The sequence below is a fragment of the Squalius cephalus genome, assembly GCF_949319135.1.
Source record: "Squalius cephalus genome assembly, chromosome: 20".
Lineage (NCBI taxonomy): Eukaryota > Metazoa > Chordata > Actinopteri > Cypriniformes > Leuciscidae > Squalius > Squalius cephalus.
This window is the reverse complement of record NC_137141.1, coordinates 15,533,931-15,547,379: the sequence shown is the minus strand read 5'-3', so window position 1 is coordinate 15,547,379 and position 13,449 is coordinate 15,533,931. Positions and strand designations below refer to the sequence as shown.

General features: G+C 39.1%; 1 protein-coding gene across 4 annotated transcripts in view; it reads right to left on the bottom strand.

The window, feature by feature from the left end:
- Positions 1 to 13,449, bottom strand: part of foxn3 (forkhead box N3) — a 100,150-nt gene that overhangs the window by 67,850 nt on the left and 18,851 nt on the right. The window contains exon 1 of one of the 4 annotated variants that reach the window (XM_079853402.1): positions 3,893 to 4,126. The exons of the other annotated variants lie outside the window; for them this stretch is intronic. The gene's annotated coding sequence lies outside the window, so the exon portion shown is untranslated. Of the gene's footprint in view, positions 1 to 3,892; positions 4,127 to 13,449 lie in introns of those variants that run through there. 4 annotated transcript variants of the gene reach the window in all.

Sequence of the window (13,449 nt, the reverse complement as noted above, 5' to 3'; positions counted from 1 at the left end):
GGATTGGGCATCCCTGATCTATTTCAAAACACTATTCTATAAAAATCTGGGTTTGACAGAGGGGAAAGATGTCAATCACTGAATCAAATACTCAGAACATGACACCAGAAAAACAGACTGCGACCTTCCCCATGATCACAAAGATCAATTTATGTGGCGCTGTCTCTCTTGTCTCACTCTCTCGCTCAACACACTCAATCCATCTATAAAAGCAATTACTAGAAATTCACATCAAACATTTAAATACTGCCCAAAATAATTCCATGAAAATATATTTCAAAAAGCAAACATTGCTTTTCCTCTTCAAAGAGCAGATTAAGTTTTTCTAAAACAATGTGACCTCAGCTTCAAACTGCTTGTCTTTTAGAATAGAGAAATACTTAAATATTATACTTCAGCGCTGTGGGGCAGGCAGCATTTTGAAAGGGAATGAAATCACGATGTTCAAACTAGCCATCCGCACATTGAAATGCAACACGGACACTAAAATCATTCATGAAAAATCAATGTACTGCATCTTTCCAATGAGGAGCGCTCATTTCACTCACCCTCCGATGGGGCGCTCCGGTCCCGTGAGCCGCTGCACAGGAAAATTATATTACAGCTGACAGTAAAGTAATTTAATTGTACTGTTGCCATGACAACGCAGGGCTCTGTTTAGGCCTAATTTGCTGGCAACTGCCAATAGTGTCCCGAGAGACCCGAAACTTAATTCTTGACCATTATTTCCAACATCAAAGAAAGTTTTTGCAAAATACTTTCGAGTATCATACGACAACGAAGTGTAATCCATCCTGATTTATTTGAAAACAAATTTTCATCACATTTGCTGTCTTTCAAAAGTCTTTCATTTAGCTCAAAAAGAAACAAGCAATGGAAGAGATTTCCTTTGAGGGTGATTTTGAAGCTCTTGCACTAGCCACATGACATTTGAACATGAATTGAAACTCAAGAATCTAGAACAATGATTTTGACATTAGCCTCAAAATACAAACTTTAACACTGTGTTCACATTTGTAGGTCAGGGGCCGTATTCACAAAGCATTTTATCTTACCACTAGGAGTACTCCTAAATCGCACTAAAAGATTTTAGCTAGGAGTTTTCTCTTAAAAGTTATTCACAACGCCTTTCAGACCTACTCTTAGTAAATAAAAATGACAACTCCTAAACTAAGAGTGAGTCTTCGTTGCTATGGATGACGTCATTACTCATGCACGAGCTTGACTGAAGTGACCACCTTGATTGGCTGATGATTGTAACGCGGGATTGATTCCAAACACCTCCCCTACGATGATGAGTGACAGGTGACAGGTCTGAGAATGCGTGCGCTACACAAGTAGTGCGAAGGACGGAAGATGGTGAATAACTGAATAAATAGCCTAAATGAATAAAGAGTAAGGCAAAACAAATAGCCTAATGAAACATATGGATTGATGCAATATCTTTGCAACATTATTGAATTAATCTGTCACTATATGCCTCTGCCTACGTTTGCAAAGAGAAGAACATTTTAATTTGATTCACAATGAAACGTTACAAATAGTTTACATGCAATGAGTAGCCTAGTGTTGGTGGCGTTATTGCATCCAGTTATGCCTACAATGCAAAATTGTTCTCTCGCGATTGGAAGCTCCTGTAGCCGCCGTATACGCATTTCAAAACATCGCAACGTGAAATGCCACAAAAAGCGGTTTGTGAATAGGTCTTAGTGAGTTAGGAGTCCTCTCGACTTCTTTTAAGCTGTCCCAGGCTTAGGTGCTACTTTTAGGGCTAAAATGCTTCGTGAATTACTCTTAGTCAAAAAAATTAGGAGTCCTAAAGTTACGAGTGACACGCCCATTATTTTTAGGAGTTGCTCCTAAATTCGCCAGTTAGGAGCTACTTTTAGCCTTAAAATTATTTGTGAATACGGCCCCAGTTCTCTTGGTTCTTTTGGTCCAGGCCAAAAAAGAAAATTATACATTTAGTCCTGGTTCACTTAGTGTTCACACTGTAATTTTTAACAAAGAAACTAAAGACACAACAAAAAAAAAGGCTTTTATGGCGTATATTTTGTGAAGCAACTTGTCGAACATCCAAAAAAATACGGTGTTCTGGACCAAATGCGTTTAGTGTATGTGCATAGATATGATGGTATATGATGGAGCTGAGAACTTGTGAAGAGCTTATAAAATGTGTGAAGGAGTCAAAACAGCGGCAGGAATCCCTCCGTCACACACACAAACGAAGATCTGCTGCAAGGAGACGCGGTTCTGATACCTGTACCGAACTGTGATGGGCAACTTCGCGACTATGATGAGAAAAAACATGTATGCTTAAGCATTCTTTCCCTTTTAGGGTTGCATATTGTGACATCATGTCCTGTTTTTGGTTTGTTTACATGTCTTTGGTTCGTGTTGCGTTCATATTTCAGTCAAACTGCACCAGAGTACGTTTGGAAGTGGGCCGAGACCCACCTTTTCAGGGATCTCGGTCAGCTTGTTTGGTGCGCACCAGGGTTTGGATGGCAGCGCTCACACTTATTCAAATGAACCGCACTAACAGAGCAATTGCACCAGAGTTTGTTTTAATCCAACCAAACCTGCCATGTGTGAGCACAGCCATGTGTGGGCCCATGAACCAAAATAGAACAATGATTTGGCCAAAAATAAAGGAAAAGCATGTACGTATACCGTTTCCCACATAGTTGTGAATGACACATTGTATCTGATGTCCAGGCTCAGGTTTGTTTCTCTGAGATTGTGTTTCTCTGGCAAATAGCTATAAATGTGCTCCAGTCATGCGTCCAGATGACAGAAAACCAGATCACAGAGGGTGGGTTAAAGCTACAGATAATTAGGCATGATGCTCTGATCAGAGCCCAAATACCATCTGCCTGTCTAAATCAACATTTGTTTGGCAGCCTCATCATAAATCAGTGATTAAATGCATGCATACATGCAGTTAGTGTTTAATATAGTCATATACTGTACATATGCATATGCAAGCAACCGGCCGTTGGAGCTTGAATAAATTAACGTCCGCTCGTGTCTGCCATGTGTTAAAATGCATAACGATCTTCTATGAACAGCTATGTTCATTTGCATGCCAGTATGACTGACATAACAAAGACAACACAATGACAAAGAACAGGACTTTGTTCCCTCATCACCCATCTTAACATCTGACTATTAACCGCATACACGAGTGCCAAGAGAGATCCTCTATTCAACATGCAGACACGGACCGTCCTGATGTTACAAGCCGAGCGACTGCCAAACTGTCATTGTTTTGCTCGCTTGATTGGGAGAGCTGCGTTAAAACAAGCACAAAACTCATTTAAAGTGGGTCAAGAACAAGTAATGAGTCTATTCATGCTGGTAATAAATCGCTCACTGAGTCACTCAGCCACAAAAACAAAAAAAAGTAAACTTTATGTACAACTTGACTTCTAACACGGTACATTCTCAACAAATGATTAAAATGAGACTAAACTAGATTTTTACAACATCAGAAGAAAATGTGAATGTGCAAAACGTTCATTATGTTTGGGTTGTAGCCAGGATGTTACTATGCATTTACTAAGGTGTTTTCAACCCATCTCTATGCAGTTGTTTGGTCATTGCGTACTGGACCAAGTACTCCTACCTAAATCTTTTTCTCTCTTCATGCAAACCTGTCAATGGGGTTTGAACAAGTGGAGTTTCCTAGAAGAGTTTATTTTGTTGCTGGAGGGTAAAAGCATAAAGAAAAAAGACTACACTGCAAGTAATCAGATTTAAGGATACTTCAGCTTTACATCAAAACAACTGCCATCCATCCCCACAAGACCCTTGATTCCAACACACATCACACTTAATATCCATCTGACATATAAATGTGCCTGTGAGAAAGTAAAAATAAACTCTGTACCTGCTCTGAGATTTCATTCATAAGCTTGGCGTAGGCTTCTCTCGGCTCTTGTGACAAACACTTTCCTTCCCTCTAGACAGAAAGACATTTATGTGTAATCTCACACCACGGTACCCATAATACCGAGGCACTCCGAAGTACGTAATATCTTGCTTTTGAGGGCATAAACACTCCACAGCCTACGTCAAAGTCCCGGCAAGCCTTGACTCATCTGCTCGGAGTGTTTACCTGTGAGAATTCCCTGAAAGGGTGTGACCTTCGGAAACCCCTCCTCTTGTGGAATTACATGTTATGCCCCACTAACCTGACTGCCAAAGCCCCGCCCCCCCGTATCCGATTGGACGCAGGCCTGTTAGCTCCTATGAGCTGCAGAGACATGTTTCAATGAAAACCGCCACAAGTAACATCATTTACATGTGAAAAACAAACAGAAGAAGACTTAGCTGGAGGACTCCTGGCATTTTCTTGAAGCAGGTAATCCACGTTCGGCGCTTTGAAAACAAATCCAGTCTTGGACGAACAAAAAGTCATGTGCTGTCAATACTCGAGGAACGAGGGAGAGGTGAAAGGTCACGTTCTCTCTGCCGCAGAGGCAGTAAATAGCTGCACTCAGCCTGTTTTTAAAGCAGTTCTCTTATCACTCCACAACAGAGAAGTGGCAGGTAGAGATTTCATACGGCTCAAAGCAAAAAAAAACATGTCCAATTCAAAGCCTCGACTAAGCAGACACAAAACCACTATTTGGCGTTCAAATAGCCCCAATTACACAAGAAATAATCAAAGGGCTTTAATCTTGGCATGAAAAAAAAAACATTGCAAAAGTTGCAGTGAGTCTTTTTATCCCATTTGAAACTAGAGCTTTTGATTACAGCTGGTCTGTGCAGCGCTTTGCTCACAGTATTGTTATGCCCAGAGCCAAGTATTGAGCAAGAGTTTCCACAGCTTAACACGGTTATCATGGGTTAGTACTTGCAGAAATGATTTACAACCACTCTTTTGATTAATCTACCAAGTGTATTTAATCAAAGCCAAAAACTCTGTGAACAATTTCACTATGCTGGTTCACACAACTGACTCGGAGTCAAAACCAGCAATGTTCCAGGTTTAATACAGGTTCAGATTTATTCAACAACATTCAGGTGGATGTGTCTGGCCATCTCGTACCATTTAAAAATATTTCAATTTTTAAAAACACATCCTAAAAACACTAGTCAACTTTGAAAATATGTAGTTTGAGACATTGTCTCCTCTTCCATCAACCCCAGAAAACAGCCTCATTTTACCCTCTGTGAAAGAGGTGAGAGCAAACCATATCTTAAACTGTATCTGAACACATCTGGTATATTAATGAAGGTCTGGCTGAATAGTATCCTTTCAAATGTTGCGTTAGAAACTTTGAATCCATAGCCTACCAAGCTACACTTTAAAGTAGTATAGTCAAGTTACTCTAAACTGCTACTGTAACTGACTACTGACAAAAAGCAATGCTGAAAGAGATGGCTAGTTAGTAGCCATTTAAAATTTCAAATAGCAAATACAAATACAATAGCAAATAGTTTTGCATATAGAATGCATATATGTATTATTATCCTTTTCTTAAATATTTGAAAAAATATAATATTTTATAAAAGATGATAATTAGGCTAAATACAGTAAAATAATATTACGTAATAAAGCAATATATTTAATATTTATTTTAGAAATATAATAATAATTATATATGTCATTTACAATTTAATCATAGCATCAATTTTGGCAGATAAATGCTGAGTTTTTGAATAAATAAATAAAAATCTCAAAAAGGGTAACATTGTTAATATATATCCTAATTTATACAACAAAGTTGAAAGATTAACTAAATATTAGTATTCTGCTATAAATATAAGACGTAAAATACTAGGGCTGTGTATTGGCAAGAATCTGGCGATACGATACGTATCACGATACATGGGTCACGATTCAATATATTGCAATATATTTCGATACTGTGCATAAGGCGATATATTGGGATTTTTTTAAAGTAAAATATATTAAAAATATTTAAAAAAGACATGATGTGCATAAAAGAAAAAGAAGTTTACTTTAGGTAAACAATTCAGTACACAGAAAATCAAACTGCCAATTTGGGATTGTGGTTCACAGGTTCTTAGTGAGCAAATTTTTATATGCTCAAGTAGGCCATAATAAAAGAAAATACATAGCCCGTCACAATACAAAACAACAACGTGAACTGGACAAAAATGAATGAAAGTGGATGAAAGTGAACAAAATGAATGTGTCATATATTGAAATCAAGTTTTATGTGATAACTGGACGCGCGAATGAGGCGAACCGCGCCGCGCTAAACGCCTCGTGCCGCAGGACCTCCAGACGCGCGTAAACGCGTCTTTGCATTGACTTAACATTGAAATCACTCGCGCCAGATGCTCTTTTCGCGTTTGGTGCGAATGATGCACGCGATTACATTTAGAAATAGACAAGCTTTGTTTCCAAATGTACCAAGCAAAGATATCCTTTCAATTGTATAAACTTTTATAAAACCAGCCAATATAATCACAATAAACACATCCAAAATGAAATATTTAACATATATATAACAACTGCACAACGTCTAATTTGTAAACAAAATGATTTACGCACTAAATCCAGCATAAACTCCGGCACAATTTTCATATGTTTAAACTCTCAAGACAGACGTCACATCCCGAACCTCGCAGCAATTGGCTGCCGACTGCGTTTTTCGCTTGATATTTGTATAAAGAAACTGCCCAACTTTTTGACGCTCTCGGTCGCTCTCAACGCTTTCTCCGGTCCGCTGTCAATCCTAAAAATGTCCAGTGGACACGCACCGTTATAGGCGAGCCTGGCGAGGACACTAGTGGTGCGTCTCAGCATAGCTATCTAGTGGTAGGGATTTAAACAACATAAACGTGAACCACTGTCTTACGGTCTTACCATGAATATTTTTGGACGTAAAAAAAAAATAAAAAAATCGATATTGCGTTTTTGAAAATCGATACAGTATTGCAAAATAAAATATCGCGATACTCAAGTGTATCGATTTTTTCTTACACCCCTATAAAATACTATCCAGAGCCTCAAATTGGTGAACTTTTTTTTCATCAGTTCATTTACATTAGAATCAGATTTTCCAGTGCTACATATGAGAGCATGTCTGATTATTGCCTCAACTCACTCGGCAGTAAAACCACATGCAAATGCAAGTGTCACTGTAAACAGCAATGTAGCTTTGTGGTTGCGCTACACTGCTACTAGTTGGAAAAAGTCTCTTGAAAAACCTGCAGTATTTCAGAAACGACTGAGAAACTGTCATGCTACTGTTAAATATAGCTTACTCAGTAGAATCGCTAAATTTAGTCTCCAACACTACGGTTTTCCCCTTAATGTCCCCTTCCTAAGCCTTCCTGTTTGAAATCCTAACAAGGTTATTTACTAGAAAAGAAATATGATCAACAAGAAAGTGTTCTTATTGTTAATTCTGTAATTTTAGTAGTATCTGTCATTTCAGTAGTATCTAAATGATCCTGTTCTAATTTAAGCACACAAAGCTGGATTTAAGATATGATATTCTAAAATTGTTCTATCTCACTGCGGACAATAAGCAGATTACGTGAATGTTCTACCTAGCTGAGAGCTCATTAAAGCAGAAACAAAGAATTGATAGTGTCAGAGGCTGCATATATTTTCCCCACAGAGGTCATTAGGGTAGATTAGCACTGTTCTGTTGAGATAGAAACTCCAATTCCTGTCCGTGAGGAGAGGTTCAGTCAGGCTGCAGCGAGAACTGTGTCACTTTGGTTAGTCCGAGCCACACGGGCGTCCGTTACCCTGGTAACGGGAGGATGGCTGGGACAGAGTGACAAGCTGTGTTAATTCTTTCACCCGTAAACCCCAGAGGATCACCACCATTTCTCTTCATTTCCATCGGAATCTGAGACCCCATTAAAACAGTCCGATTTCCACCGCATCTCAGCTTATTACCACCACAGTTTCATTCTTTTTTTTTTTTCTCCCCTGGATTTCCTTATTGGATACATCAGAGGCAAAGAAAGGTACAAATTGAACAAGAGCTTTGAATAAATGTTGTAATGGATCTTCATAAAAGTACATGCTGTGTTCAGATGTGGATTTATATCCATAATGTAATCACGCTTAATGGATCTCGATCACATCTACCAACCCCCTCATGAAGCAATGCAGCCTCCACCACTAGCATTCTGACAGCAGGGTTTGGATCTCAGGTCGGCCTCTCTATAAACAGCACTGGACTTCTCTTTGCGCTTGCAGAAAAAAATAATATTACAATGTCCAGAGATCAATTTCAATAGTACATTGAGTTTAATGTATCGCCATAGAAGTCATCCTTCCAGTTTCATCCTTCCATCTACTATAATACAATTGTTAGTCGCGAGATTCTTCAGATCAGAGAATAAATACATATATTTGCTTCAAATGCTTGTGTGCCTTAATGGTCTGGCAGTAGAACTTTTGTTAATTGTGTCATTTACAAAATATTACAAAATATACTACAAAATAGTGTTTTAGTGTTTCTGGGTTCTAATCCACCCTAGTATAGTTTTTTTTTCTTTCTCTCATTACAACTAAAGATGTTCATCAGCGATAGTACGTCAAGAGCATGGACATGTTTGTATGCATTTTGTTTTGTGATTTCATCGTAACTAATAGAGAGTCTCCGCAACGGGATAGATTGAAGCGCTCGTCTGTGTGAAGTGCACGAGCGCCAAGAGAGCACAGTTGCGTTCCGCCAATGATAACAGCCGCAACGAACGCTCAGCATGACTTCAAAGACAACATATTCCAGCGCCAGATCACCTCTTATTTAACAAACGAATGAAATGAATGCTCTGCTAGTCAACTGGAGAGGTTTCATTTGTATAATAGTTACATCCATGCCGCACCCGTCACGCAGCAAATTACACATGTGGAAATCCCAATTAGCAATGACTAAACTGTAACACATCAGGATTATGATTTCAGTTTCTACTTTGAATTAAACCAGGGACCTTTGTGACAGCAGTTGCGATCCACAACCATTAAGCAACCACCACCCAGAACAGGCCTGTGTGGGGCTGGAGGGGACATACGGTGATAAGATCAGAATGGCTGCAGCTCCCAACCCGGCAGAGATGAAACGCATTTGACGATAGCAAATCTGACAGAGCTGCTGTGTTGATGCATATGACCCACTACACCACAGAGCCCGGTATTATCACACAGCAAATCAAATGGACCCGGCTACCATGGAGCGTTTAAACCATGTGGACACACATAGACACACACCTTGACATTCAAATTCCCTCAGAATTCTCCTCCCATAGGTTTATATCTTCTTTGTGACGCTTGCCAGACGGTGAGATTGCACGGCAGTCGAGCTGGGCTGAGGTTTAACATTTCACAGAAGGTCAGTGAGCATAGTGTGATTTGAAATCCAGCAGCTTTATCTCTATTGCAGAAACCGGCCATCTCCCCATGAATGCCACTGCCCTGCTGGGTCTCAGCTAATACAGCAAAGCATCCAGGCATGAGAGTACAGGCTAATCTAATCCCAATGACAGAGGCGCGAACAGAGAAAAATGTCCGCACAACTCCCAGACACATGTACAGGCGTATCTCAACAGGAAACACAGGAGGATGGTGGGTCACTGTATCCTAGTCACCACACTCAACCTGGGGCGGCATTATGATGGAGTAAGTCCCTGTTGTTGCCAGCTTCGGCTCAGGCCCTGCGGAGAACACCCGGGAGACAGGAAATTGAATTTGCCAGTGTATCGGTGACAAGGGAAACCCAGTTAGCAGCTGAGTCCAAGGATGCAGAGCCTCAAGGGGAGAGGGCACTTAATGAAAATTAAGACACTGCTCACCCAAAGCACTCAATTCAGCTGATCAGCGGGCCACAGTTGGACACAAAGTTTAGACAGTAATAATAATAAAGGTTTCAGTGTCCAGTTAGAAACAAAATGGGTTTCACTAATCCGATCATGTCACTAAAGTATGAGAACTTACTATTCTTTTGTTTTTTTGTTTGTCTACTGGTGCTATATAGACACTTGCATGAAGAAACTCTCAAATGTGACATCAAGAACTCAGATCTCCTAAGAACCAAACAGCCAACTTTACTCAAGAACTCTTTCAAGTGAGGATATCAAAAAGTCTGGTAACAAGTCAATAAAAGTCCTGACCAACAGGTGTGTTTGCATGTTAACGTTCAAATGCATTACGTGATCAAAAAGACTGTCTTGCCAGGGTATTCATGTACAGTCAATTAACTGAAATAAAATAAAAGTACAACATCTCAGGCTATAGGATAAATAGATAAATAAACACATTGTTTTTAATTGTTCCTTTGCTTAATTCTTAATTTATTATTGAATAAATTCCTTGAAAAACAATCACATTGAAATGTTTAGTGTTTAATTTAAAGTTTAATGTAAATTAATATTAAATTTTTTTAAATAAAGATTGCATATTCTTTCTGCTGTGCATATTCGTTTCTGTATCGAGAATTGTTGACTACTGAAACTGTGGTACCACGACAAACCTACTATCCAGCAAAAAAGTGGTTCTTGAGAAGAAAAGGGTTCTTTGCTGAACCTAAAGTACTGCAATGAACCTTTTTTAAGAGGGTTATGTGCTGGCGGGGGAAAGGAAACTTCTTCCTGTTCACTCAGGCCACTCTAACAGGCTCCTAATGAAGGTGCGCCTCACGGGAACTCTTCAGTTGTAGTTTTTCTTTCTTTCTTTTTCCTCAATCCCAAAAGGAGGGAGGGATCAGTATATTGCTGCTTTAGGTTTAATAGCCACGTTAAATGAGCACAAACTGTCTCGCTGCGCAACGCGTTTCATTAGTAAACAGCACTCAAGACGACAGTGCCACTCGGTACAATAACACGTAACAATGCAATTAATGGTGTTACATGCGGGCGGGGCCGCGGTCTCGGGTGCGCTGGGAAGATTATAATTGTTCCAGTCTGACTGCCTCTGGGAGCCTGCAGCGGGGGCATTCATTACCAGACTGAGAGAGAGAGAGAGAGAGAGAGAGAGAGAGAGAGAGAGAGAGAGAGAGAGAGAGAGAGAGAAAGAGAGAGAGAGAAAAGACACGGAGCAGCAGCTAGACAGTACACCATAAGTAGACATAAGTACTCTTTCAAACCCAAGTGAGCTGCCTTACTACATACTGCCTTTTAAACCAGCATCCTAACCATCATGAAACCTTGTGGCTCATTTGGAATGGTCTACATCAACCAAACAAACAGCACTCCCAATAAATCCTCATGGAAGACTCATAGGGGTTTTGCAAACTGAATGGCCTGGGTCATGTTCTGATCAGTATTACCATTAACTAAAAATATTAAAAAAACATTCATTAAAAAACATAATCTTATGTTTATTTAAAAACAATAAACATAAGCTGAAAAACCTACACTGAATGAAAATTAGAAATGCTGATTTGGGAACTTACTGAAATAAGTTTAAGTACTAAAACAACTAACTAAAATTAAAAAAAGAAAATATTTTAAATAATTACTAAATATTAAACTGAAATTAAATAAAAACTGAAAATATATATATAAAAAGCCTATTAAAATATTAATAAAAACAGTATATAAGCAAAATAAAAAATTGTATCTCAGCTATATTATAAATGATAAAAAAATGAAATATATAATTCAATTAAATATATTAAAAAAATATCTAAATGTAATGTAAATAAAAACAAAGACTGCATGTGCCATTTGGGACAGGGCCTTAAGCATAAGAATACAGAAATATTGGGTAAAATTTAAGTTTAAATCACACTAAAGTATTTGTATTGATACTGGTACTGAATGAAATGTTTGTTATAATTATTATTTTTATTATTTCTATTGTTATTTTTTCCACTGAACTTGTTGCAGCAGATTCTGGAATTGCATTCTCTGCGAATGACACATGTGACGCTGCTTTAGAATTTGGCTAAAACAAGCTAACTTAGGAAGTACCTTTTTAAACAACCTTCTTCCTAAAATGCCCACTAGAGCATTTTTCACTTTTAGGCTGAACGGTTATAAGAATGGTAAGGAAAGGTTCCAGTTATTTTCCACTTGAGCCTGGTTCGGCACGGCACGATTACAAACAGTTTTCAGCGCGGTTGGCTAACGTTTGCTGGTAGAATGCGTGTAAGTGACATCGCAAATCAGGATTGGTCACTTGTCTGTTGCCTGATTGCCAGTTTCTCTGTAGCTGGCTAAATCCACTATTTGCGCAATGTAAACACAAATTTATAATACAATTAAAATAAATATCTGATTATCCTCCATAACGTGGCTATTTACATTTAATATCATCTGTAAACTCTTGCATTACCAACAACTGATGCATCTGTACTACATTCCAAAGAGCTCCATTATCAGCCCCACAGTGGAAAATGAAACCATATCCATATCGGCTGGGCCGGATCAGCACGGAATGGAACGGTTAAGCAAAGAGAATGGTTTGGCCCAAAAGTGGAAAAGCAGCTTAGGTTTTAGAGCAGAGCAATTGACATAAACAAACAGCAACAGCACACACTCTCAGAAAAAAAGGTACGAAAGCTGTCACTGGGGCTGTACCTTTTTAAAAGTTACATTTTTGTACCTAAAGGGTGCATATTGGTACCTTAATGGTACATATTAGTACCTAAAAGGGACAAATTAGTACCTAAAAGGAACAAAAGTGCAGACACAGTGTCCTTTTTCCACATTTACTACTCAAAGGAGAAGACAGCACGCAAACCGTTTGTTCTTAAATGAAAGTATATTCGTCCCCAAACAAAAGCATTTTGGAGTGCATTCCTTTTGATCTACGTCTCCAATGTCTTCCAGAGGAGTCAATAAAAGCTATACACCGGCTCCTTTACGAGCCCTGCAGATATATATTAGAGGGGTCTTACTGATTCAAAGCACAGCCATAAACACAATGGCAGGCCTGGCTCAGTGATAAGCCTCCCTTAGTGGAGACTGATGTTATCGGAGCGAGCACTGGACTGAGAGAAGGACCAAGGTGACGTTGAACTCCTTCGAGGGCGAGAGACACCATCAACTGAGTATATCACAGTTCAGTATAGGACACAACTCTTTATCCCTCACACATGGACACATCACGGCCCAGGGAGCAGATTCTCGACTTTCAGCAGAAATCCTGCTAGATGAGGTTGTAAAGCAGTCTTAATCTTTAATAACCTGCATGGATCAGAAACGTTCATTCACGCACCGATGATAATACCATCTCTGGTACCTCAGGATCCACCTCTAATCACCCATCATCCTCCTCTACAATGGCAAACAGGGACATAAACAAGAACAAAACATACAAATTATTGTCAATTAACCCAGTGGTTCTCAATCCCGGGCCTGGCGTACAAACCACACATGGGGCTAATTAAACTCAATAAAAATCCTGAAGCCTCAACCTTTTTTTAACGCCTTTATTTTATTTGAACTTGTTCAAGTACTGGAGTGATACGCAATGACATGTAAATTTCCCACTCCATTTCTCGT